Genomic DNA, 25719 nt, shown 5'->3' with positions numbered 1-25719 from the left:
TTCTTCTTCTTTTTTTTTTTTTGACGGACACACCGGGCAGCCAAAGAGCGCTCAGCAGTGTGGAAGGTGCGGGGCCGGAGGGGAGAAGGAGAGCCACGCTGTTCTCGCGGCTGGAGGGAGGATGGCGCCAGAGCGCGCAGGGCAGGGATCACCGCGCAGGAGCGGCGCGTCTTCAATGCGCCTGGAAGCGGCTCTGAAACCAGCCAGAGAGATGTCACTCTGAGATAAATAATAATAAAAAAAGAAATAAAATAAAAGTCGGTTCCTTTGCCGATTTGAAACGAAAACTCTGGACGTTGTGAATGTTATTAACAAGCAAAAACAAATCAACACGTCTAACAAATAACTAAGACATTACAAAAACAAAACTAAAAGAAATGTCCGTGAATATCTAAAGATGAATGGTATCCAGAAGGAAGATTGTTATTTTCTCCAGGAAGTCAGACGTGGATGTTTTTGGTAGAAGCAGTTGGTTGAAAAGTCTCAAACTAAGTAAGGCTCCGTCCTTTAAAGTCAAAAGAAAATGTAAAAAAGTGTTTGGAACGGGAATAAATCTTCATATTTCCCTTGAATAAATATGTCTACCTATACAGATTTAGCTGTTATGTTTTTATTCTTAGGCCTCTTGTTTAAAAAGATGTGGTGGGTTTTTTTTGGGGGGTGGGGGTGGATGGATTACATTAAACCTATTTTAATATGTATTTTCAACTTGATTCATTTGGGGAAGAAAACAAATCTAAACGTGATTTTTTTATTTATTCATTTATTTATTTTTTGCATAAGGCAGTTGTCCATTTTCTAAGTTTTGTCAGAACTATTTTTTGTACGATCCGGCCGCACATGACAGACAGCACAGATGATGGATATTTAAATTAGAGGTGAGGCAGGGAGCGAGCATGAACAGTCTGGAGGTGTTGCAGCCGCCGGTTCTGATGGAGAAAGCAGCTCCGCTCTGCAGCCCACAACCCAGAACCGAGGAAACCAGGAGGAGAATCTGAGAAAAGCCGAGAGGAGGAAGAAAAGAAAAAGAAGAAGAATAATAAAAAAAACGGCATCAGTCACTGGTGAGAGAAGATTTGTTTTGCTCGAAAGACATGAGATTATAAGAAGTCAGAGAAGACCAGAGGAGGAATTGCAGGGTAAGATCTCACTTCTTTATAGAGCTATTATTCATACAAATACCACTCCTAAAACTACTCGTATTAATAATAACTATTATAATAGTGGTAATAAATAATCATGAAAGAGCGAGTAATTTGAATCTAGAGAGAGCAGGTTAAATATGGTATAAATAAATGATATAACAAAAAAAAAACAGAGAGCGGAAAAACCTGTTTTCTGTGAAAAGTGTGACTCAGTGGCTTATTGTAGGCTTTAGACCCACGCGTGTCACACAGGCGGACGTTCAGGCGTGTTGTTGACGGCGGGGCCAAAGACTTGACCAGCTGCTAGATTCCTATCGTCTCACCGTGGGACCTCTTTATTAGAGATGCTATTGTCAGCAACACCGGCGAACGGTATCACGTCACTCCACACGCTCCAAACCACACACACACATACACACACACACACACACACACACCCACGAACACGCAGACACTCTTTCCTCTGCTTTTTGCTGCTCTTGATGGCCTAATGGCACTGAATTAATAAATCAACTTATAAATTGGAGACCTTCTGAAGCTGCTAAACATATCTAGCTACCAAATCGTATTATTTTTCATAAAAAAAAGAAAAAAAGAAGTAGTGTTGTGCTTGGAATTAAACAAAAAGGAAAAAAAAATATTCACACTAAATATTAAGCTCTCGGTAAGAAGAAACATTCAGTGCTAACATAAAGATTCAAATTTCCCCGTTTACCTTCAACATTAACGCATTAACGATTGAACAACTTGTGTTGTGTTCAATGTAATAAATCAATAGAATAAAAAATATATTTTTATTTTTTGTTGCTTTTCTTTTCGATGCCAACAGGAGCCAATGGGACGCCGCGTTTCATCTGAGCCGCAGCTGCTGAAAAAGAAATTATTAGCGTAATTACGACGCGCGTTTATTACCTGTGACGAAGAGCGCTGTAAGGAGAGCCTGATCCCTGCTTCCGCACCCTGTCTTCTCCCTCTGTTTAATAAATTGACTTGGGTTTCGCCTGAAGCGCACTTCTCGGGGTATTACGGAATTAGGCTGATTAATGGGAATCGCCAAGGGACCGTGCGTCGCATGGAAAAAAGATAGTGGGGGGGCTGGGGAAAAAATATCACCAAAATGACTTTAATTTCTAAGTAAACTAATATGTAGATACATAAATACATACATACATGGATAAACGATCTTCACTAAAAATTAAAGTTTTAATCCCGCACTATTATTATTATTATACGAAGCCCCTGAATTGCAAATAATATCGGCTCCGACCACTGTTTTGACAGACAAGAAATTTTAAACTGATTGCAGATACAAAAAAAAAAAAAAATATATATATATATATATATATATATATATATATATATATATATATATATATATCATCGCCGCACATCTAACCCAGAACCAGACATCGCTCTGACACGGTCCAAAACATTCCAAAGTCTCTCCCAGTGGTGAAAGAGGTGCTGAAATTACACTAGAAGAGCGCTGTATGGAGAGCTGTTGAATGCATGTATCAATTTTACGCTTACTGTATGAAAAGCCCATTGAATGATTAATGCGGTGTATTTTTATTAGTATTTTTTTTTACTTATTTGCATGGTCCTTCACTCAAAACTCTCCCTGTGTGCCTTTGTTTAGAACTAAAGGAAATTAGTCTTGGATTTTATTTAAATTTCTCAAATTATTTATCGATGTTTTGGTGAAGGATGTGCTCTTTTCTTCAGCTGATGTGTCTTTCGTCCTCTCAACATTTCTTGGATGATGTTGAAAACAACACCCAGGTCCCGCTTTAGCACCTGCTGAGGTTTGTGTTGTTATTTTCAGTGTTTTCCATTGTTGCTTATTATAAATAGTTGGGGGGAGGGGGGGAGTTCTCTCCAACCAACTTTCTGTGTCCTGCAGAATGCTTAAATTATTGTACAGGTTACAACACAAGTTGGGTTTTGATTGATTTATTTATTTTTTTTTATCTCAGATCATTTGTGAACTGATAAATTCTCTCTGAACCTCAGTGCATCTAACAGAAAAAAAAGGCTAATGATGAGGCCATTGCACTACAGTATAAAGAAAAATGTCGGATATCAAACGACATAAATACAAAGTGTCTTCATTGTGTTGGTTTGTTCACAATCAGCAGTGGGTGTGAGCGGGCCGGCAGGGACCGGGGTCCCATGTCTGTCCCCTGACAGTGTTTGTAAACCCCTTGTTTCCACAGATCAGTCTGATCAGAGAGCTGCGGCTCTGAAACGGTAACTATTCCAGCCGCTGATGAATGAAGATCACGTTTCCCCTAATAGCCAGCCCTTTATTTTCACAACCTCCCACCGCTCACTTCAGCCACTCTGGACCACGTCCTCCAACTAATTGAGCTGATTATTGCAAGATGTGCATGTTTTGTTGTGCACGTGTGTGTGTGTTGCACGTGGATCAAGTGTCGATTTAAGCCTGCAGCACTCTGATTTGAACTTTATTCCATAAAACTATCGCAACTCCCCCGTTAGATTGATGATCATAAAACCTGTTGGGGAGGCAGACATGACGGAGAAAGACCAGCAAATCCGGAACCTTTGTGTCGATCCTGGTTTGGGTGGTTATCAATGTCTTGTTTACATCTATCTTATTACCCCAGAGGCCAGGTAAAGATTTCAGTAAACCATGCAGCTAAGCAAGCATGAAGGGACAGCGCACAGGGGGTAGGTAGGTGTGCCTGTGTGAGGGTTCGTTTCACGAAGGTTCTGACCAGACGGCAGGTTCATCAGATTGGAGGGGTTCGGATTCCAGCTCCACTCTAAAATATACAGCCTCGCCGTTTAAAGGCAGTTAAAAGGTGAGAAAGGATCACATTCACCTGATGAGGATGATATAACAAACATGGCCACATTAAGCAGGGCTGCATCCAAGGGTCAGGGGCCGTGCAGAGGGCAAGTCCAAGAAAACAGGGATGTAAACATGTCCAGCTAGCATGAGGTCTTCAAAACTTTATGTACAGATTAGCAGAACCCGTTGGAAAAGTTGAAGACAACAACTTTATGTTGAAAAGGGCTCCTTCATCGGTTTTCTTATTTCCTTGTATTCGCTACATAAACATGTTAGTTTCAAATTTCTACTCTTCTTGAAGAGTGAAGCCACCGTTGACGGGACAAAACTTCAGGGGCTTATCTGGCCCTGGATCCACCCACAGTGTGCATGAAGTCTTAAATGTTTTGATTTGTTTACCAAATTTATGAATATTTTTGAAAAAACAGGAACAACAACAACAATAACCCTTTTATTGTATTAGTTTCCATAAATGTAGGATGACGTTATTCTTCCAAATAAATCTGGACTATGTTTATTTCATCCATGTGTTGCTGAAGGTGGTGACCACATGTCAGGTTGTCGCACACCAATAAATTCAACCACAAAAATATCCAAAGTAGCTGGTTTTCAAAGAGCATGATATGGCTCTTCACTCTGGGTGTCACTGTGTTAGGGATGGCACAAGTGCTTAAGAAGTTTGTGTCAAAACTGATGCTAAAATAAAGTGTTATTTTAGCTTTTTTTAAAAAGGAATGTGGACTGCATTTGATCAGCTCTGGTTGAAATTCAAAAAGATCTAAAAAAGCATTTGTTTTTTCTTTTTGGCATCAAGACGACCTTAGATTGGCAAAAAGACTAAAAAAATGCAATGTTTGGATGAATCAGATGTGAACTGAATGACTCGATAAAAAATTGTCATGAATAGATTTCTACATACAACCCCATAGAAAAAAAAGTAAATGTTTTGTTTTGAAGGTGGAAATAATTTCGAATTGAAGATCGTTTGTTTGGAAAGTTTCAAAGACAGAAAACCTAAAACGGTTATTCATGTCCACAAAATACAATTTTCTGAATTTGATATGCCATTATAATTTGGTGTACCTGAAACACTCGTCAACATCAGCACTTAAGACATGTACAAGTTACTAAGAAGTGACTGTGCAGATCTGAAAGACAAAATGACAAAAATAAACATACATATTATTAACTTTTAAACAAACGCATCAGCTAGTTAAATCTGTTCTCCCAGATGATACTAACAATCCAGTCTTGTATTTTATTTTATGAAAGAAAAGAGCATGAACTGAAATGAACCAAGAGCTATTTAAACAGTCAAACAGTACCAGGCAAGTAATAAAAAAAACCCTACATAGTTTGTGGATGCTAATTAAAATCAGAGGGTAAAATCCCATGAGAGGTTTGCCAAGCAGCAGCCAAAAAACCGTCACCATCCCACTCACCCCGCTCACCCCACCGTGGAGGTGTGGACAAAACTCCCATGCCAAATGCAGATGGCCTGAACACAGCAGCAAAACGGCAACAAGTGTCTGTTTTTCTAGCAGGCTGGCCATCATGGCTGATGAGTAGCTGTGTCTGTTTACAGGGAGCGGGGAAGGGGGTAGAGGAGGGCTGCTGGGTGGTGAGTGAGAGCAAAAGAGAGAGCGTGGCGCTTTCGCTGCTGCCCTTAATTTATTCGATCAATCACTCCATTTGATTCTTGTTTATTTTCAGGAGTTGCACGGTCATTTCAGCTGCACACTGAGCCCTTTATGGACTGGCCAAGGCGTTTTCCCCCCCTCCACCGCCGGGACTGTATAGCATGCATTAGGCCGTAATTTGAAAGGAAGAGTGGTTCCAGCACTTCTCAGGTATTTCACGGTTCCTAACCTTTATGGTGGAACGGCCAGAGTCCTGTCTCTCGTCAAGCTGGCAATGCGCAGACATGCGGGGCTTCAGACTCACTCTGATTTATATCAACGCCGCGGGTTTCCCATTAATGACTTCAAACACACGTCGGTGTGGAATTGCAATATCCATAATTTGGCAAGTGGAATCTAGAGAAAAGCAAGGATATTTAATGTGATTTCTTTGGTAGAAGGCCTAAAATGACAGCTATTGTGAATTCACTGATTTTTTTTTTTTTTTGCATGTCTTTCACGGATCTAAATATTGTACAGATACACTTGTTACAGATTGCAAAGCAGTTGTTGTAGATCAGAATGCTCTGATCTGAAGAGCCTAGCCAGAGGTTAGCTTGCTTTTGCTAATGTTAAGACACGCAAGTACGAAACCGTCTTGGGACCAATATCCAGGATCAGATAAACTTCGGCTTGCTCTGCATCAAAGTGGCACAAAGGCAGGGCTGTATAATTGGATCATGATTACCAGTTTACATTTTAAACAGTGAACAGATTGAAGACTCAAAATTTGAGGCTTCCATGTGTTTTTTTTTTTCAGGAGGTATAAACCCAAACATGAGAGAAGAACCGTGGAAACTTGAATCCTATTGATCTGAGAATAGTTTGTTTTCACTCGCGGCTCAGACCGTCCGCTCTTACTGTCCTGCAACATTTGTATTTTTTTTTTATTAAAAAGAAACTGCAGTAATTAGCAACGTGCTAATGCTTGAATTTGTATCCATTCCTGTGTGCAAGCTTTTTACAACCCTTCGTGGTTTCACATGAAATACAAGACTTGACCCAGTGTCAGTGGCCATATGGGCAGTAAATGCCTCTCCGATAGAGTCAGTGGTTGTGCTGATACTGTAAAAGAGAGACAGCCTTATGATACATCACACGGTGGTGTTTCAAGAGCAAGAAGATGATGGCGAGACAGATGTTCTGGTTTGGAGAGATTTTTTATTTATTTTTTGTTCTCTGTGGTCGAAAGAGAATACAGAAGCAGCGTTGACCACTTCAGCGTTACTGCTAACATCAACAAACTGAAAATGATGCAAAACAATCCGACAGAAATGTCACGAAACGGCATCACAGATCAGACTGAATACGTTTTCTAACCGTAAACAACAGGATGAGCTTTTGTTTTTTTCAGCAAGTCATGAACTAATTTGTTATTTCGCTACGCTGAAATCTAAAAGGTTTGCAGTGTTGCTTAAAGACTGTGGTTTTTGAACTGGTCAGAAGTACGTCAGATAGTGATCCGAGTGGGACTCAGTGGAAACGGAGGCAGAAGGTGAATGCAAACACCACCCAACCTCATCAATCGCTGAGAACGGTTCATCTTTTTTGCTAGATTGTGCGTTTTTATTCAGAGTAGTCAGACGTGGAAGTGGTGGAGACGGGGAGAAGACATGCAGCGCGAGAGGTGAGCTGCAGAGTTACTGTATGTCAATCACACCTAGTGTCTGTGTATGGAGTGCTTGCTCTATCGCTACGCTGAAGTTGTCATCTAAATAAGTCAAACCTACAATTCAAATATATCCTTCAACTTAAGAGTCAAATCAGAAGAACGTCTTAAACCTCTTTTCTTTGTTTCAATAATGTAACTCAAAAACAAAGTCCATTTCCTGCCGTTTTAAAATGTCTGACAGTTTAATGGCTCTTCAAAAACTTTTGTACTTGTTCAAAAATGTTTGAGGACCGCAACTGTGAAGGCTTCTGCTGACTTTGTGTACATAAGTGATTAGCTGAAACCAGGAGACTCATGGCACAAAAACTGGTCATATCTTTAAATTTGGACAACATTAAGACATCCAGCAGTTTAAAGCTTCCTGTATAAAATCGCGGCGTCATAAATGAAAGTCTATGTGTAATTGTTTCGAAAACAACAAACCAAATGTTTTGTTCCAGTCTGTGGATCTCATCCGCTCTGCTGTAATGATAGACTGATTGAGTTTTTTTTTTTTTTTAAACTTGGAAGTTGCTTCTTTGAAATTTCCAGATTCTTCCTCTTGGCACCAAGTTACGCACAGATGAGTTCGTCATTCTCTTGTTTTTAATTTTCGCTGGGGTAACTCCAGAAAGCAGGTTCGGCAGGTTTTACACAATCTATGCTTTGATATGCATCCAGAAATATAACTTTACAAACATATAAAGCTTTCAATGTCAACCAAAGATGGGAACAAGAAAAAGAAAAACCCCACAAAACAAGATTCAGCTGCTGGACACTTAAACCGTCCACTTAACCACTGATAAAAGGTAGAATGAAATAAATTGAGTCTTTAGATTCTTATTTTTTGTTTTAGTCTGATTTATGCTCCCCGGGAAAGTCAACTTTTCTCAGAAAAATAACACTTCCCCTCATGTCTGGAAGATTCTTTAAAATTTTTATTTTGGATCAAAGTTCATATTTTCATACACGCAGAGCAACAACGACTTGAAATCTCCAGACCTCTTTTTTTTTCCCCCTTTTCCGTGAAGCCTTTTAGAAAACTCGCTAATAACTTTCTACCTCTAACAGACTTCTGTAACATTAAAGAAAATCATCCATCAAACCTTTTGTTGTGTTAAGCTCAGTCTTGGACATAAAATGAGACACTTTGAAGATGAAGGCGAGTGTTTACTTTGTGAATTCAAGTGTGACCCCGGGCATTTTTTTTTTCATTTTTTTTTTTATGTGGAAGCATTGTATTTCATAATGGCTTTTTAATTCCGCCTGCAGGATATCTTAAATGCCTGCAAACCGCCACACACTTTGTTCAGGAACCGTGCTGAGCAAGTTGTGGCCACAGAAACGTGAAATAAAAGTTTGGGAAATAGGTCCGAGAGCTACCTCTGTACATTTTATACCGATCTTTTCAAGTTGAATCCCAAAGGTTAAAGTTACATCAGTATGAACATGTTTGTTACATCCCTCTGACATTGTCACAAAATTCTGAATGTTTTGAGAATAAGACATTTATTTATTCCAAAAACAGCACGAGGCACAAATTGACCGTTTGAGTTAATTCAATAGTGATTGATTTTTATTTCCTTTCGCCATCTGGAATAACGCAGCTCAACTATATCCTCAAGATGTACACACACAAAAAAAAAAGAAAAAAAAGACTTTTGATTCTTGTAAAAATTCAAGGCAAAAACTGAAGAAATATGTCGCGTAAACTTACTTGGGTTTCTTTTATCTTGTAGATGACAGAATAAACGATAAATTATGGAGCTTTAAACTTTTTTTTTTCTCCCCCCAAGCTCAGTTTTCTGTTTCCATATAAATGTTCACACCTAGGAAATAATAAAAGCAAAACTGATTGTTTTATAGACTTTGTGAGAGAGAGCCTCTGAATACACAGCGCTGGTGTTTTTGTGGCTTTTGACTGAAAATGTTTGGTGAAATAACAGGACATGAGCAGGATAGTGATGTTTTTAATGGACCTCTTAGACTCATAGATGAGGGCGATAACCCTCATCTATGAGTTATCACCCACAGACCCAGTAACTGGGTCTGTGGAAACCTCACACAGATTTCTGATGTCAGCTCCTCGGTCCGATTTATCCTTGAACAGGTTTTGCGAACGAAAGAGGATTTTTCTAGATGTGTCGATTATTTTCCTCCCTTTAAAATGAGACAAAAAACTGAGGTGGTTTGAGTGAAAGAGCAATTTAGCAAAGCTGCAAAAGTAATTGCTTTAAAACATAAAGCAGATTATTTCTACCACTAATTAAAGAACCAGCTCCTTTTTGTGCCCGTTTGTGTAAAACTGCCCTAAAAGGTGGAGCTACAGCTAAGCTGCAGGTTTTATTGCAGCTGTTTTTCTGCGAACAGTAGCGAAGTGGAAGGACAGAAACACATGGGCTCCACATGTTTCACACGTTCAGATCGGAAAACGCTGGACCCCTTTACTCTGATGCCTCTAAATAATTTTCAGCTGCAATTAATTTGCAGTCCACGAATTGCTACGGTAACATGACGCTATTCAGAGTTTGGGTAGCAACTAGTTGCATTGACTCAATTTACTTGAGTAACTTTCTGAAAAAAAAAAAAAAAGTACTTTTAGGAGTATTTTTACTACACTGTACTTTCTACTTTTACTTGAGTAAAATTTCTGGACACTTTACCCACTGCGAGTAACTTCCCCGACAGAAAAACACACGTTTTATCCAAAAAATTCTCCTGACACTGACACACCTGCAGTTTTTGGAAAAGTTTTGCCAGCTTTATATCTGAAAAAAAAAAAAAGAAATTTGCCTGATTTTATTATGTTTTGTTGCTTATATTGCCATTTTCTTCCTCAAAATGTGACATTCCCACATAACTTTATATTTTGACCCATCTGATTGTCATTTTAAAATATTAAATGATTGATAATTTGATCTATTACTCCGTATTTGTGTAGACTTTTTTTTTCTTCCTTTTTAACTCGAGTCATTTCTTGGATGGCTACTTTTTACTTGAGTAAAAATACTTTGAAAGCGTGCTCCTCTTACTCGAACACAAGTTTTGGTTCCTCTGCTCACCTCTGATGCTATTGGCCCTCGAAGAAACATGTTGCATGCTGCAAAAGAAGAGCGACGCATCTTCCAGCAATCTAAAAACATACAGAGCTACAATATACACAAATCATGTTCGTGGATCAGAATGGTCTAGTCAAACTCCAGACCCAAATCTAACAACAGGTGATCCCGCAAAGTCCACACCAAACATGTCAGATTCTTTTTCATAAAAAAAGATTTTGAAAACTTATCATGCGTTACTTAGTGTTGACCCGTCACGTAAAATCCCAATGAAACTTCAGAAGTTTGAACATGAGATCATGTAAAAAAGTTTCAAGGACTACAAGCACGTGTGTGTGAGAGAGAGAGTGCACCCTTTTAAGCCAAAATATGAAGTTCTAGATGAGCTGATAATGATGCAGCTCAAGCGCTCTCAAAAGGCTGGAGGTCATCTCCAGTGAAGAAGTGCCTGCTGGAGGACCGGGGGGGAGGGGGGGGGGGGGGGCAGAAGGGGTTGATGATGTGCTTCTGCACAAGCGAGAAAGGGGGGGATTACCGTCAATTGCTCCCAATTTGCAATGATACCCTCAGCGGGGCCACCCACACATGTGCTGAGAGACAAGTGATAAATTGCTACATATGTCCATTCCACAGTGGCAGCTCCCCGATACCGGCACACAGCTCTCAATGAGCTCCAGTTGGTGCTGCGTTAACTGTGAGAGGCATTGAGAATGCGAGAAGCGCCGAACGGAGCGACGGCGGCCGGGAAAACAGAGAGCCCGTTTCAGGCTCAAATTCTGTCAACATTTTTTTGTAAACATCTGCCTCCGAATCGCCAGCTTCTCCGTGGCCAACCAAAACAGCAGAACCCTGGAGACGTAGCCGTTTGACAAACCTAACGCGATGCTCCGACGTGTGTGTGTTTCGCAACATCTCCTATTAAAATCACAGAGTGTGTGTCCATCGGCCCGAAACGAGCGCGCCATGTCGCGTTTTTTGCAACCAGATCCTTCAGGTTGGGTCTCATATTTGGATCAGGAGCAATTAGCTCTAAACGTATCATTCCTCCGCCTAAAGAGGCGAGCAGATGGCTAATCCAAGCCTGCTATCTAATCAGAGGAGTCATTCTAATGAGAGAGTAATTTCATAAGAGGTCTTTGTCCCCCTGAATATTCAGGCAGCACCAATGGAGGGCTATTTATCATCTGTGCAGATTGGGAAGAGTCTCTAATAAACCACACATTTGTTTCCTGTCTGTGTGTGTCAGAGGAACAGCAGAATGTGACGCATGTGGCGCTACAGTGGGCCTGCGAGTGTGTGTGTGTGTGTGTGTGGATGGGGGGGTAACATGGTTGGAGTGTGTGTGGGTGGACAGCAGCTGCACCGCGCTTCTCTGGTGTGTGCTGTAGCCTTATAGTCGGACAAATAGACGAGGCATTAGTGTAGAATTTACACCTTCGGGGTCAGGGCAGCAAAAAGCGGCGCATGCATTCGCAAGTGCAGCTGCAGGGTCAAAACGTGCGTCTCCGTCTCTGCTCTCACAAACCGACGCAGGACTTTTAGTGCTTTCTGTAAGTCCTGTTTGCTTTATTTTCCTGGCAAAAAAAAAAAAAGAGACACGATGACCCTAAAATAACATGTGGCTGTAAAAATTCAGGCCTTCTCCTTTGCACCACATGGAGACATCAACCTGTGAAGAGACGTTTTATTTACAGCACAGAGGGGGGAAAAAAAAAAAGTGAAGGCAGGATCTTCGTTTAGCCAGCTTTAAAGCATGGGGCTGTTTATCAGGATGGATCTCAGCTTCTTTTTTTCCCCTCCGTTTCCTTCAAGCCGCATAAAGCCGGATGCTGTGCCTCTACCTTGGGAAAGAAATGAAAATGACACACGCTGACTTACAGACTGCTGCAGATCCATAGGCTCAGCTTTGTGCCGGCGTCCACAGAGGGGGGGCAAGAAAGCGAGAGAGAGGAGGAGGCTGGGGTGGGAGTGGGGGGATAGGGGGGAGGGGGGTTGTCGGAGCCAGAATCGTATTTACATCAGGCTGTGTAATGTTATCAATAAAAGCCAGGCGGGCAGCAGATCGCCGTAACTCACAACATGCAGGGAGCAGCGCAGCTGCTGGGACTGGAGATGAACAGGAGAGCTGCTGCAAGGAGCATGAAAACATTAAGGAACTGCAGATGCTCACATATCTGATACTTTCAAATCCAAAAAAAGTGAAAGAAAGATTCTGCATCATTATCAAGCTTTAAATTTGAGATGATGCAGACCAAACAGTAAAAGCAGTTCCAATTGGATCTTTGATTTTTATTGATAACTCTGTTAGTTTTCCAAGTAAAAACCTCATTGAGACTAAAATATTTTTTTTAAAAAGAGAAACCTGATCACAAAAGACATGCATTTGAGACCAAAATTATTCAGAGATTTTTAGATTCAAATTTTTATTTTATTTTAATTTTATTTCTAAGAATTTTGTTTTTGTTGTAATGAGACGGGGAGCTCTCTAAAGATAATAGAGCAATGTAAAACGAGTTTAAATTTTGAGAAAAAAAATCTCTCAGTTCATATTTACTTTATTAAAACTTGGTGACTTGAAACTTTTTGCACCTTTCTCAATAATCAGTGGAAGAATGTTTGAAACCGTCTGATTACTGCTGAGCAGTTTTATTCATGTTTCCAGTCGTGTTTTTGACAATTTATAATGATGAGCTCCAGGTCTTTGAGTTTGAAATGCCTCCTTACCATCACCATAATCTTTAGCTGCCTATACAAATTCTCTATCACATTCAGATAAAAAAAAAAAGATGCAACATTAAATGATTACTTTTAACCTAAATAGCCAGTGATATGAATAAGAATAGGATCAAATGTAGATAAAAATCACGTAAAAGTTAGGTCAATTAGTTATGTGATTTAATTTTTCTGATTTTATTGTGGTACTTTACATCTATTTAATCATAAAGTTCTGTTCCCCGGATATTTATTTCATAAATACATAAAAACTTACACAAATGATACACAGACGTCCATATAACAAACTTAATGTTGTAAATCAGCTTGTATTTCCATTTCTCCATGTATTGCAGATCTGCTTTACATACTCATACAAGTTTGTTGTCATACCTATTAATTTATAAAAAGTCTTAATGTTCCTTATGTTGGATAATCAGTCAATTAGTGTTTTTTTTATACTGAGACTTTATTCAGTGAGGGAAAATAATCCCATGTAAGGAACTACTGACAATTATTACTAATTACTACTACAATTATTACTAAACCCAGCAAATCCATTAAAACAAATGTAAACAAAGAATATCAGAATTTATAGAAACTGTTAAATGCTCATTTCTGTTCTTTTTTGAAATGAGTATAAATGTGTCGCATCAAAAGACCATTTTAGTCACGTTCCACAAAACTGGACAATAACTCTCACTCATCCTCCATGTACGCAGAGCTGGATGGCAAGGAAGAAAATAGATATGTTCAGTTTTCAGATTTGGAAAACTGCAGCAAAGAGGGAAACCTTGAGGCCCGTCGAGTATCCATAGCAACCATTAGACATCACCTGCATGTCCACCAGATGATTGGAAGAAAACCTTTCAAAAAATAAACACTGTACTTTTCTCAGATGAAACTAAGAAAAAAAAATCCAGTGGGAAATTAATGATGTTTTCAAAATAACAAACCAACACACTGTGATGGTTTGGGAATGTTACAGTGTATGAATACTGAGAAATACCTGGACATTAAATCAAAATCTGGTGGATCTCTTAGTAAAAATGGGTCATATTTAACAAGACAAATAAAACGACAGTAAATCTTCTTCCATGACCGTCTCCGTCTTCAGATCGAAATCCTGTAAAATACGCTGAAGCCGGGCAGAGAAAAGCAAACGAGAGGAGCCTGTGCAAAGAGGAATGAAAGTCTGCGCCAAACTTGTGAAATGTTATAGGAGATCCAGTGCTTTCTTATTGGTAAAAGGGGGATTGTAGTACAAAGTATTCGTAGCAGGGGTGCCAATAACTGTGCCATCAGTGATAAAAAAAAGAAGTTTCAAGATAGAACAAGTAGAAGCTCTGACATTGAAGGCTGGATTTCTAACTCTTTCCTTTCTCTTCCTTGCTAAAAAAAAAAAAAAAAGCATTTTTGACTAAAGCCCCCCCACAGCTTTACCAGAGGTTGCAAGAATTGCAGCGGGGCAGTTTATAAATCAATTCCCCCCTCGCCCTCATGGATCTCCAACCTGCTCTCTCTTCTTCATCGTCTCGTATTCTCGCGAAATCAGGTGTCACGTCTCATTTTGCTGCGATGCTCCACTTAATCAGCGGCCTTCTCGGTTTCACTAAAGACGCGGGCTGACCCCGCAAACTGACCCCAACCAATCACGGATCAAAGCCGCACCGCTTTCCGCCCCGGCGAGCTCAATCAGGGGGACCACCCCGGAGGGGCCAATCAGGTAACGTCCTGCCCTGGGCTTAGAGGAACATTGGGTTGCTCCTGACACGCAACTGTCTGCCCCTCCTGCGGCTGTGTGCACGCTGAAGCCGAGCACATTAGGCGGATCTGTTCAAGCGGATCCGGTGTTTGGATTCCAATTACATTTGTCATTAGTTATTTGGATTTCCCTAATAAGGGCTTTAAAAGACAACGCTATGCGTGGAAAAAAAAAATAGTAGTAGACGTAAAGACGGTTCTTTGCTGGTTGCTAATACTTCACATGAAATGGAAATGTTTTCTTACCCCTTGAACTTTTCAGTGCTTTGCCTTTATTAAAAATGCAAACATCTACATTTGTTTTTTTTTCTTTTTGCCGATTTCTGTTGAGAGAGCAACAAATCCTTTTACAACACAGTTGTAAAAGGAAATAAAAATAGAGATAGATTTTTATTTTTAACAAATAAAATTGCTAAAGGAGTGGCATGCATTTGGAAACCTCGGCGACAAACCGTTGCCAATTACTCTTTTAAAAATACCCCAAACCCAGTCTGGATGGAGTCCATCTGTGAACGAAAACGCCGCAGGCCCTGAACACACCATCCCGGCTGGAGTTGATGTTGAAGACAGATAGAGCCGAATTCAGGGATCACCGACAAACAGCCAGGACTCCAGAAGAATATTTGTGTGTTAGAGCGGCCCAGTCAAAGGCCAGAACTACTGTAAACCCTATTGAAAGTCTGCAGCAACACTTTCAAGCTGATGTTCACAGATTGGAGCTGTTTTGCAAAGCAGAATGAATAAAATAAATATCACTCTGTAGATGGGAAAAGCCAGAGACAGTCACCAAAAACTCACAAATAAATGGACAGCAAACTTCTCAGGTTTTAAAAACAACAAAAAAAGGAAAATGACCTTCATGTTCCCTCTACTTCTGAATGATGACAGTTTTTGGTCTTTCATACAGAATCCAAATAAAGTTTGAGGTTGCAATGTGACTAAACATGAAGAGTTCAAGGGGCGCGAGTTAGCAGAGCGCTGCGAATCCAAATATATTGCTTGAGACGAACGTGCCCGAAGAAACAACATTTAAAGCCGAGATTCGGTAAACATTGAGCATTAGGTGTGTGAGCATCCATACATGCAGATGTGTGTGTTGCTAAGAATGGAGGACTTGTATCACTTGCCCCCATTTGAGGGGAAGTGACATGAGATACTTAAAGACCACAATTGCTTCACTTAGCCAAACAAACTGGTTCTCCCTACACACACTCTCACACACACACACTATTGGACACGCATACACACCTACACATACATCTTAAGTTCTCTAATGGCCAATAAACTCAGGATGTTCATTCCTCCTCTCAGGCTCACAAAAACCGAACAGCGAAATTATTGAGAGAAAACGGATTCCACTGTAGCTCTGCCTAATGACCACACACACACGCACACGCACACACACACACATTGGCTTAGGGTCAGCGGAGGCTGAGGCAGATAGGATATACTTAATAACCCTAACATGGCTTTTATAAGCCCTCGGCTCTCCAGAAATGACTTCAGCAGGCAGAAAAGCCAGGCCCGCTTATAAAAATACTGAACATTCTGGAGCGAGACTTTCAAGTTTTTATTTTCTGCTTTAACTGCAACTTTTTACTGAGGACACTCTCTGGGACATGTGTCTACCAAACATTACTAGTGAGCAAGAGCACACGGATAATCAAAGTAGCATGTTGCACGGTGGGGGGATAGTTCCAACAAACCGGCGATGTTCCCAAGATCCTTTGCACACAGATAAGCCACCAACTTTTGCTCCTATCCGAAAGCCGACGTCGCTCGATAAGATTTACTTCCTCCGCAAACACTCCCAGCTCGCCCCGCCTGTGCGTTACTGTCCTGTCTCGGCTCACCTCGTTTTTTTCTTTTTAGCCGAGAGGCTTAAAGGTGATGTGGGGGACGCTCATCATCCATCATCTGCGACTGTCTCTGGGCGTGGGTGAGAAAGACAGACCCTCTGCAGAAGCTCTAATGGTTTGTTTGGGGACCAGGAGTCGTTCGCGTCAGGACTGCAGCAGCACGGCCTCTACAGTTACAGTTGAGCTCAGAAGGTGGGAGGTAGAGGGCATCAGGTCTGGGGGGCGGGAGGCGCCCCCCAGAGCAGATTTCACAGTATTGCCTTACCATCGGTAAATCTGGGCGCATGCTATAGCGCTGACATAAATTAGTCTGCGCGCTCGGTGCAGCCGCCTATAACCCTCACTACTACCTTCACCTTTTCTTAAACTCGCACACGCACAGCTGCCCCCAATTCAGCCCTGCCCAGCGCCTCACAGCAACCGTCTGATCAGAATCGCAAACTTTATTGAGATTTTATGCCACGGACCGACAGAAGCGTGAAGGGGCTGGGGAAATCGTGTGGTTTTTAAGACTTTTCTGTAAATGAGAATCTGAAAAGTGCGGCATGCATGTGAATAAGCCTCCCTGATTGAACGCCAACTTTATAAGTACAGCTACAAATGATCCCAGCTTCTGACATCTAGAAGTTGAAATATCGGCCAATATTTTATTGCCAAGTAGCTCTAGCTCGAAAAAATTGGATGGAAAACATCTGTGGAACCTGCACTTTCAGTGTTTTCGTCCAGGCATTTGATTTTGTCATTCTAACACAGTACTGGTCATCCAGCCTTTGTAGCTCAGGCTGTAAGATTAGAGTCGTCCTCCCACAGTGCGAGTTTCCAGCGTAGACGAGATTTTTGTAGCCTCTATCTAGCGTAGCATCTCTGCAGCACGGCTTGAATCAGTTCAACCCAACTCGTCGCAGTTCAGGTGGTTTCCATTACCACCGAGTAGTAGCTCAAGTGGCTGGGGCTGTCATGCGGTGGGCGGCAAACGGAGTTTGAAAAGTAAGCCAATGTGAAAAGCGACACAAACAACACAACAATGGTGGACGCGGGAGATATGGTAAACAATCTGCTCAGTCTGTGGCTTCTTGTCCCGTTCAAAGAAAGAAAAGAGACAAAGAGGATGTGGACAAAGAAGTAGAGGAGTGTGAGAGACTCACTCTTGTGACTCCAACCCCTGACCAATCAGTGGCCAACAGCCTTCTGACTTCACCTTTTCAGCCTGACTAGCGAAGCAGGTTTTAAAAAGAGTAGATGGTGCAACGTAACTTGTGGAAAACGCCAAAAGTTCGGTTTCAGTCATCAAGGTCAGAGAACCTTCTACTTTTGCTCTGTGACCTAAATGGCTTGTTGGAAACTAATTGTTTTTTTGTTTTTCCAACCACAACAGTTGTTTATGGATTTAATGATGCCACTCCTTCATAAAACCCCCAATTTTTTAAGTGTCCCGCTGTGGCTGCTTCTATGATTTCTCGTGCCAAGTTTCGGTGGACGGCCTTGTCCTGGTAGGTCCGCATTGGTGACACACTCTTTCCATCCCAAACACACCTCTGGGGCCGTCGCAGAAAAAGCTGCATTTAAATTAAATTGGACACAGGTGGACCTCATTTACTATCCCGATGGACTCTAGAGGCAATCGCTGTGGGTTTTATTTAGGCGTTTCAGACTAAAAGGGGGAGGAGGGAAATGCATATGCTCGAGCAATTTTTTTATTTATTTTTTTTTAAATCTCGATTGATAGTAAAGCTTTTTTTCGTTTCCTTAAATGCAACTCTTCATCCCGCGATTCGGCAACACTTTGCGCTGTCGTAAAATCCCCAAGGAATTCATTAAATCTGTGGCTGGAACGCGACAAAACGTGAAAACGGTTCAGACAAAATGGCATCTGCAGCTAAATTCATGCTGCCATCCGCACAGTCAGCACACCCACGGAGCTTTGAGTGATCAGTCTCTTTTCTCTGTGGTGAATATGTTTCCCCTTCAGGGTCACCGACACCACAGTGCTTGTTAAACTTTATATTCTCTGGTGGGCAGGGGGAAGAAGAAAAAAAAAAAAGAAAAGAGAAAGGACACTCATTAACTCAGTGCTCGGTGTTTTTTGTGTGTATCCACATTTAATGTGCACTTTGTTGACGTCTGAGGGGCATTCGCCTTCTCCCGCTAAGTCTTTCTAATTCTCAATTCTTTAACTCGGTCTTGGAAAGAGCTGAAAGGCACGAGTTGCTCCTCGCTCATAGAATACTTTACTTGAAACTGACTGAAAACAATTACTGGAGGCAAATGAGTCAAACATGGAGAAAGATAAAATTTTATTGTAGCAACTACTCATAACGACTTTTGAGCTTATTAGTTGCCGGACAGATGCAGCTGTCAAGCTGAAATGCCACACATGCTCCCACCCAGAGGTTTTCAGTAACGGCAATCAGTTTAATTAGAAAAGAAGCTTTTACGGCCGTTTATCTACCTGCCGTGCGTGACGCAAAAAACTTCAATACATAAAATCTATGAAATGCAACAAATGTGCATTTATTTGTTCTCTCTTTTTTTCAATTTAGAGGGATTTTTTTTAATCCAGACTTTCTTCTGATTTCACAAATGATCCCAGAGCAATACTTTTCCTGTGTTTTGTTAGAGGTTTTCCATTGGATAGTCGCTGCTCTGACATGCCTTTTCAGTGGAAAAGATAAAACGTAACTCAAAGGACGGAGCAGCGTTGAGTCTACAACGTTACAACTAAGCAAAGAAATCCTTTCTTAATTGGATCTTTAGGAACTTTTCATCACTGTCTGCCATAATCAATCAGCTGAAGCAATAAAACAACCGATGATAGCTCGGTCTCAACTTCAAACTCACGGTATTAAACCTCTGGCCAGGTGATTTCTAAAAAGCTGTCCATGAAAAGCTGAGGGAGAAAGAAAATAGAATATTACATTTTAGCTGAATTTTTTTTTCCAGTTTCCATAAAAACAACTTTCTGTTGCAAATAATAAGCTCCAAATAGCACTTAAGATTTGGCAAATCCTATTTTCTCCTATTCTTTTTGACTCGTTTCAAAATATTTTTATTCAATAGTCTGCACACCATGTTGAGAGTTATTTAGGTGAGATACCTGCACTGCTTACAATTCAGGATTATCAGTGAGCGACAAACAGAAATGACACAACGGTGAAGACTTTTTGATCCTACATGTAAATATTTTATATTTGTCACTCACTATTGTCGTTAAAACAACTATAAATACATCAAAATCTCACTTTGAAATAACGCAGACTCTTTTGCACTCGACACGCCGAGTAATTTTCCTGTTTACGCAAAAGGATGTGGAAGATTTTTTTTTTTAGCGAGTCAGCGAAAAAAAGAGAAAAGCTGCTACGAGCCCACTTTGACGTTTTAACACACACACACACACACACACACACACACACACACACACACACACACACACACACACACACACACACGCACACACACACACTTTTGTTGAATCAAAGACATTTTCAGATAGCCGTGAAAGCCAATCCTGGGCACCTCAGCACATTCTGAGGCTCATTTTAGGTGATTTAATAAATTCCCAAGGCTCCATGTGGAATTAGAAGAAGCTGGACTCTGGTCAGAGGAGAGCTTTTAAGGAAACCAGCAAACGCCCATGAGAGGCACGGCAGTCGATGGTAATTTGATGAGCGTTTACATTTACCTGCCTCTCACCTTTTCCTGGCCACGATCTAAACAGCCTTTGTTAATCGGCCCCATTTTGTTTTCATAAATACCCAGCATGCCTTTTCTTTATTTCCTTGTCATATCTTGCACCCTTATTGTTCGAAAATGAAATATTTGGCATTTCAGCGGGGCAAGCGAGCTGTGGTTAACTTCTCTCTGTATGTGTGTGTGTGTGTGTGTGTACGTGTGTGCGTGTTTGGAGATGGCGTTGCAGATTGCCGTACGGGACGCCAGAACTAGCACTTCTGGTTGGAAAAAAGGAGTCTGAATTTTCGTCAGACGTGTTGCGCAGACAGGGAAGGGAAGGCTTTTTGAAAGCGGATTCCAAGATCAACAGAAACCTCTCTCTGTTGACCGTGTGGTTAAAAATGGGGATGGAGGGAGAGGCTGCATCTGGCACAAGGCCTCAGCTGAAGGGGGAGCAAACAGCCAGAGTGGCTCAGCGAAAGGCTCAAACGCTACAGGGCCCCAGCAGTGGCTTCTTCAGTTCTCAAAAAAACATCAATTTTAACCAAAATAGACCATTAGAAGACACTACATGCAGCAATAAGGTGATAAAACGAGAGCAAACGCTTCAATTTCAGCTCAAGAAAAAAAAAAAAAGGTCTTCATTTCATCCGAGTCAGGGCTCAATTCTTAAGGTTTTCTTAGCGCGACGATTAGGAGGAGCATTGCAAATGTCTAGTGAACCATAGAGCGCCGTTATCCGCAAATGGAGAAAACACAGAACAGCAGTGAACCTTCGCTGTTGTTTACAGCTGAGCAAAATGACTCCAAGAGCGCATCAAAGGCTCATCCAGGATTTCACAAAAAACCCAGCTGTTGTTCTGTTGGTGTTATTCAGTCCAGTTAAAGCACAGGTGTCAAACTCCAGTCCTCAAGGGCCGCTGGCCTGCAACTTTTAGATGTGCCTCCGCTGCACCACACCTGAATACAATAATTAGGTCATTAGCAAGGCTCTGGAGAACTTATCTACACAAGGAGGAGGTAATTAAGCCATTTCATTCCAGTGTTTTGTACCTGTGGCACATCTAAAACCTGCAGCACAGTGGCCCTTGAGGACTGGAGTTTGACACCCCTGAGTTAGAGGGTTGACTTGGATTTTCTGATTCTGGTTTCTTGCAGAAACTTCTTGAGGAGTCCAACCACCAGTTGGTGAACCGAAGCTCGAGAAGAATTAGGCTACGTCCTAGAACAATGATTTAAAGAAAATTCAAAACCAAGCGAAAGTTTTTTTTTTTGAGTGGCCTCGTCCAAGTCTGGACTAAAATCAAATCGAGACCCTGTGACATGACCTAAAACAAACAATTGCTTGTGTCAAAAACCCTCCAATGTGGCTCGATTTAATCAAATCTGAAAAGAAGCAGCAATGCAAATGAGTAATCCAGGTATGCCAAATGCCTTTAGCAGTTGTTGGAGCCAAAAGTGGCACAAGCAGTCATTCGGTGCTTCACATTCCAAACCTGGAAAACGCGTTTTGTGCCGACTCCAATAATCTTTATAAGTTGCTAATATTTTTCTGATTTTCTGAAACACTGAAGGATGAAAAACAAATCAAAAAATAGAAGCAACCTGAAAGCAGGGCTACAGTTTTTTGTTCTACAGTATTTTAGCAACTACAAAGCAACGTTTAGCTGAAATTTTGTATAAATGAGACAAAGGTCCTATACGTCAGATCTTCTTTTAATTTTTTTTTTTTTTAGAATTTGCGAAACAAATATCGTTCAGAGACTGTTCATCTTCTGGTTTGGTTTTACACTTTTTGTTTCTGTGGACAGAAAACTTGTAAAAAAGTCTGGGTGGCAAAGTGCAAATAACATTAATGAGCATTAATGGTGGGAAAAAGGTTGAACAGGTGTGTCTACATGCATATCTTTTTTAATTTTAGTTTAAAAAAAAAGGTTCAGTGTTGCTGCCTCTCAGTGGGAGTTGAATTTAATCCCAGTTCAATAGGTCACTGTGTGTGTGTGTGTGTGTGTGTGTGTGTGCGCGTGGTTAGTACAGGAAAATTTGGGGGGTTTTGATTGGCACTTCTGTTTTTTTTAAATCCCGTTTCATATTGTCTGACCCTTTTTCCAAAGAATTGTATCTCTATCCATCACGGCGTGTGAACATGCAAATGACGCCGCTGGTTTTGCATGAGCTGAACCCTTGACTGCGACGATGTGTTGTTTTTTTTCCTGTCTGGCTGTGTGCGCAGAGATGAATGGATGAAAACGAGGAAACTGGCTGGGTTGGCAGGGAAAAGACAGGGAGACGGAATCGTGTTTATCGGCCTGGAGGAGGACGACACTGAGAAGCATGGAGGCGTATCATAAACAAGGTCAGAAAGACATTGCTCTGCAAAACAGGAAATGATACGGGATATGTCCTCTCTCGCTCTCCCCCTGCCTGTGCGCTCCGGCGCTCGCCTGTAAGTGACAGCGCTGCAGAGGGAAGTTGACATTGCCGAGGTATAAATTTCAGCCATCCGTGTTCTGCGGAAATCAAGAAATCGAGGCTGTCTGTCTGGATCAGGAGGAGGGCCCGTGACCCTTCAGTGACCCTTCTAGAGTAGACAGCCAGAACCTAATAGTCGGTCAAATTCATTTTATTGAAAAGAATATGATTTGTTATTTTTAAAACCCACTCTCTTTGTCTGCTAGCCTGTTAATGACGTGGATCGCGTTTCAAAAGTATCGGTCCCTGTTAAATTCTTCAACATTTGTTTACCCCAGAACCACAAACTCCAATATGTTTTATTGGGATTTTGTGCAACAGAGCAACACTAAGCCACGCATCACTTTCCAAGTCTCTGCACTGGTCCGCAGTTGGATTTCAGGTCTGGACTTTGACTTGTTTCGTTCTCACATGAATATACATGTTTGGGGTCGTCCTGCAGGAACCTCAACTCCTTTCAGCCTCTAATAGGTTTTCTTCCAGGTTTATCAAGTACTTTACATCATCCATGTTTCCATCCACACCAAGCAGTCATTGATGGCGAAAACCATCCCAAAGTCACCAGTATTTCACAATGGCCGTGGCTTCTTAAGGGTCATTTACCGTGTCAGGTTCCTTGCATTGATTTTGTAGGCTGACCAAAAAGCACGTTTTTCGTCTGACCAGACCAGAGCAGCATCTTCTCCGACCCCCTCAAGGCCTGTGTTACCAACAAACAGGATCTCCTGCCACTCTTCCATAAAGGAACATTTGATCCTTGTCATGTTAGCAGATCCTCCCACCATTTTTGGAGGTTTATGAGAAAATCAAACTATTGAAAACAGATTGATTTTCTGATGCATTAGCACCTAAAATGCCAATAAAACGCGCTCCAGTTTGTGGTTGTAATAAAACATACAGCCTAATAATACAGCCTGGTGTGAAAAAGAAGGTACCATCTTTGCTCCTATTATTTTAGCATCAGTGTGAAGCTGCAATTCTGCAGGGGAAAAGTAAAAAAGTCAGGTTATATTATCAATAACTGATTCCCAGGGAGCCAACAGTGGCCGCCTGTTTCAACAAAGAAATGGACGCATCAAACATGATACATCCTCCAATAAGATAAGGACATGAAAACATGCAGCTTTGCTGAAGCAGAACGAGATATTAATCTGAAAAGAACAAAACAAAAAAAAACATAGATGCCGTTACACACCTGGGTACACATCAGTACAGATATGTATGTCAACAGCTACATTGGGTAGCAGGTTATGGGATACGAGTTGTGGAGTAAAATGAGCCGTCTCTGTAAGCAAAAGAAGTCAGGTGTGACAATAAAGGTTGTTTAGAAATAACCGGTTCATTGGAATGAGGAAAAGAGAGAAAGAGAGAGAGAAAGAAACCGAGTTGTGTTTTACCAGAAGAATGTTTCTAGTTTGAGTAAAACATCAGAGGAGCAGCTGCCTTTGCAAAGTGTTAACATCTCATTACTGATCATCCTTTGTCTTCTTCCCCCCGCATTCCCTTTGTCCCCTTTTCTCTCCTGATGCTGCAGGTTGCACCGTTTGTGGGTCTCTCGGGCAACATCCATTAGGCGAAACGGGGAGAAGCTGCGTGCCGGCGAAACCAGGGCAATGCATATTCCCTTTCCGAAACCCACAGAAACACCAGTCTGGAATCAATCTGCTATCACAGCGCTCGCGCACACACACACACACACACACACACACACACACACACACACACACACACACACAAGTTTTAATCTTTAACCCCTGGTGAGACCCGAGTCCGGGCTATTTTTCATATCTGCGAGTCAGCGGGTCGTAATGTTGTGTCAGATTTGGGGTATGGCCCTCTGTCATGTCTCAGAGTTCACCTGCACCTGAAGCTCTTTACCAGACCACTGGGAATTAACGGCCGCCATAAATAGTGAGCAGAGTGTGTGTGGAGAGCTGCAGAAAAGCACCGGGCAAGGATATATCTGACAGGAAAGGAGTAAAATCTTCTCCCCATGCTACCAGCTGTAAAAAGTCACATTTCAGGGCTTCACATCAGAGAGCAGTTATATTTTTCTTTTCTTTTCTGTTTCTCTACAGAAGCAGGGAGATGGCATGCAAGTTATTTTTAGAAGACTTAGCTTGAATTTTCAAGCGTTAACCTGAAGATGGATTATTCACGTTTTCTTTTCCAATCATGCGTTACATTCAGATATCTAGAGGTGATGAAGACGACTTGCTAAAGCTCAAACTGAGGAAGAAAGAAAGCTTCTGTCCTGCTGCCTTCCTGGCCTACGTTTTTATTGACTGGAGGGCAGAGAGCGTCTCCTGCTTGACAGCTACATGTAGGAACAGTTACGACCAGAGCTGGAAATCAACTTTGACTTCTCCAAATATCCTCAAAAGGCGCCGTGTCCTGCTCCTTAGGATATTCAGTTCTTTGCAGTTGACAAAATGTAATGTTTATTGATTGTCTCATGATTGGTTTTTATGTTATAAATCCCTTTGTTGATGAAATGTACAAATAAACTTCACTTGACATTCATTTACTTACTAAACCCCCGTCCTACTGATAAACCTTTCTTATCTCATGATCTCCTCTGTACACTTACTGAATTGGCCTGTGTGTGTGTGTGTGTGTGTGTGTGTGTGTTACACAGGAGCTTTACAACAATGGCCAATGCGATAACATTTGGTGGACCACCTGTCAGGAAGCTCAGTTTGCTAAGTACAAAGTCTCATCTAACCAATCACTGTGTGTGCGAATGTTTTGTGTGTGTGTGTGTGTGTGTGTGGTAGGGGTTTACCTGAACGGCTGAGGTGGAGAAGTATTTGATTACTGATAATGTTACAGGGCAAGAACCATATGAGGAAGGACAGCAAAACGACCAAAATGGAGACGTTTTATCAGTA

General features: G+C 41.3%; 2 long non-coding RNA genes across 2 annotated transcripts in view; one reads left to right on the top strand and one right to left on the bottom strand.

Moving 5' to 3' along the window:
* LOC103476417 (uncharacterized) overlaps window positions 1-25719 on the bottom strand; it is a 37700-nt gene continuing 11981 nt past the window's right edge. The window contains exon 5 of the long non-coding RNA XR_535466.2: window positions 1-994. This is a non-coding gene — a long non-coding RNA (uncharacterized LOC103476417). The remainder of the gene's footprint in view (window positions 995-25719) is intronic.
* Window positions 994-25351, top strand: LOC103476416 (uncharacterized). The gene is made up of 4 exons (XR_535465.3): window positions 994-1139; window positions 2871-2950; window positions 22590-22712; window positions 24363-25351. It is a non-coding gene; the product is annotated as an uncharacterized LOC103476416 (long non-coding RNA).

Source organism: Poecilia reticulata, chromosome 15 (assembly GCF_904066995.2).
Source record: "Poecilia reticulata chromosome 15, P_reticulata-male-v2, whole genome shotgun sequence".
Classification (NCBI taxonomy): Eukaryota; Metazoa; Chordata; class Actinopteri; order Cyprinodontiformes; family Poeciliidae; genus Poecilia; species Poecilia reticulata.
This window is presented reverse-complemented; position numbering and strand designations above follow the sequence as displayed.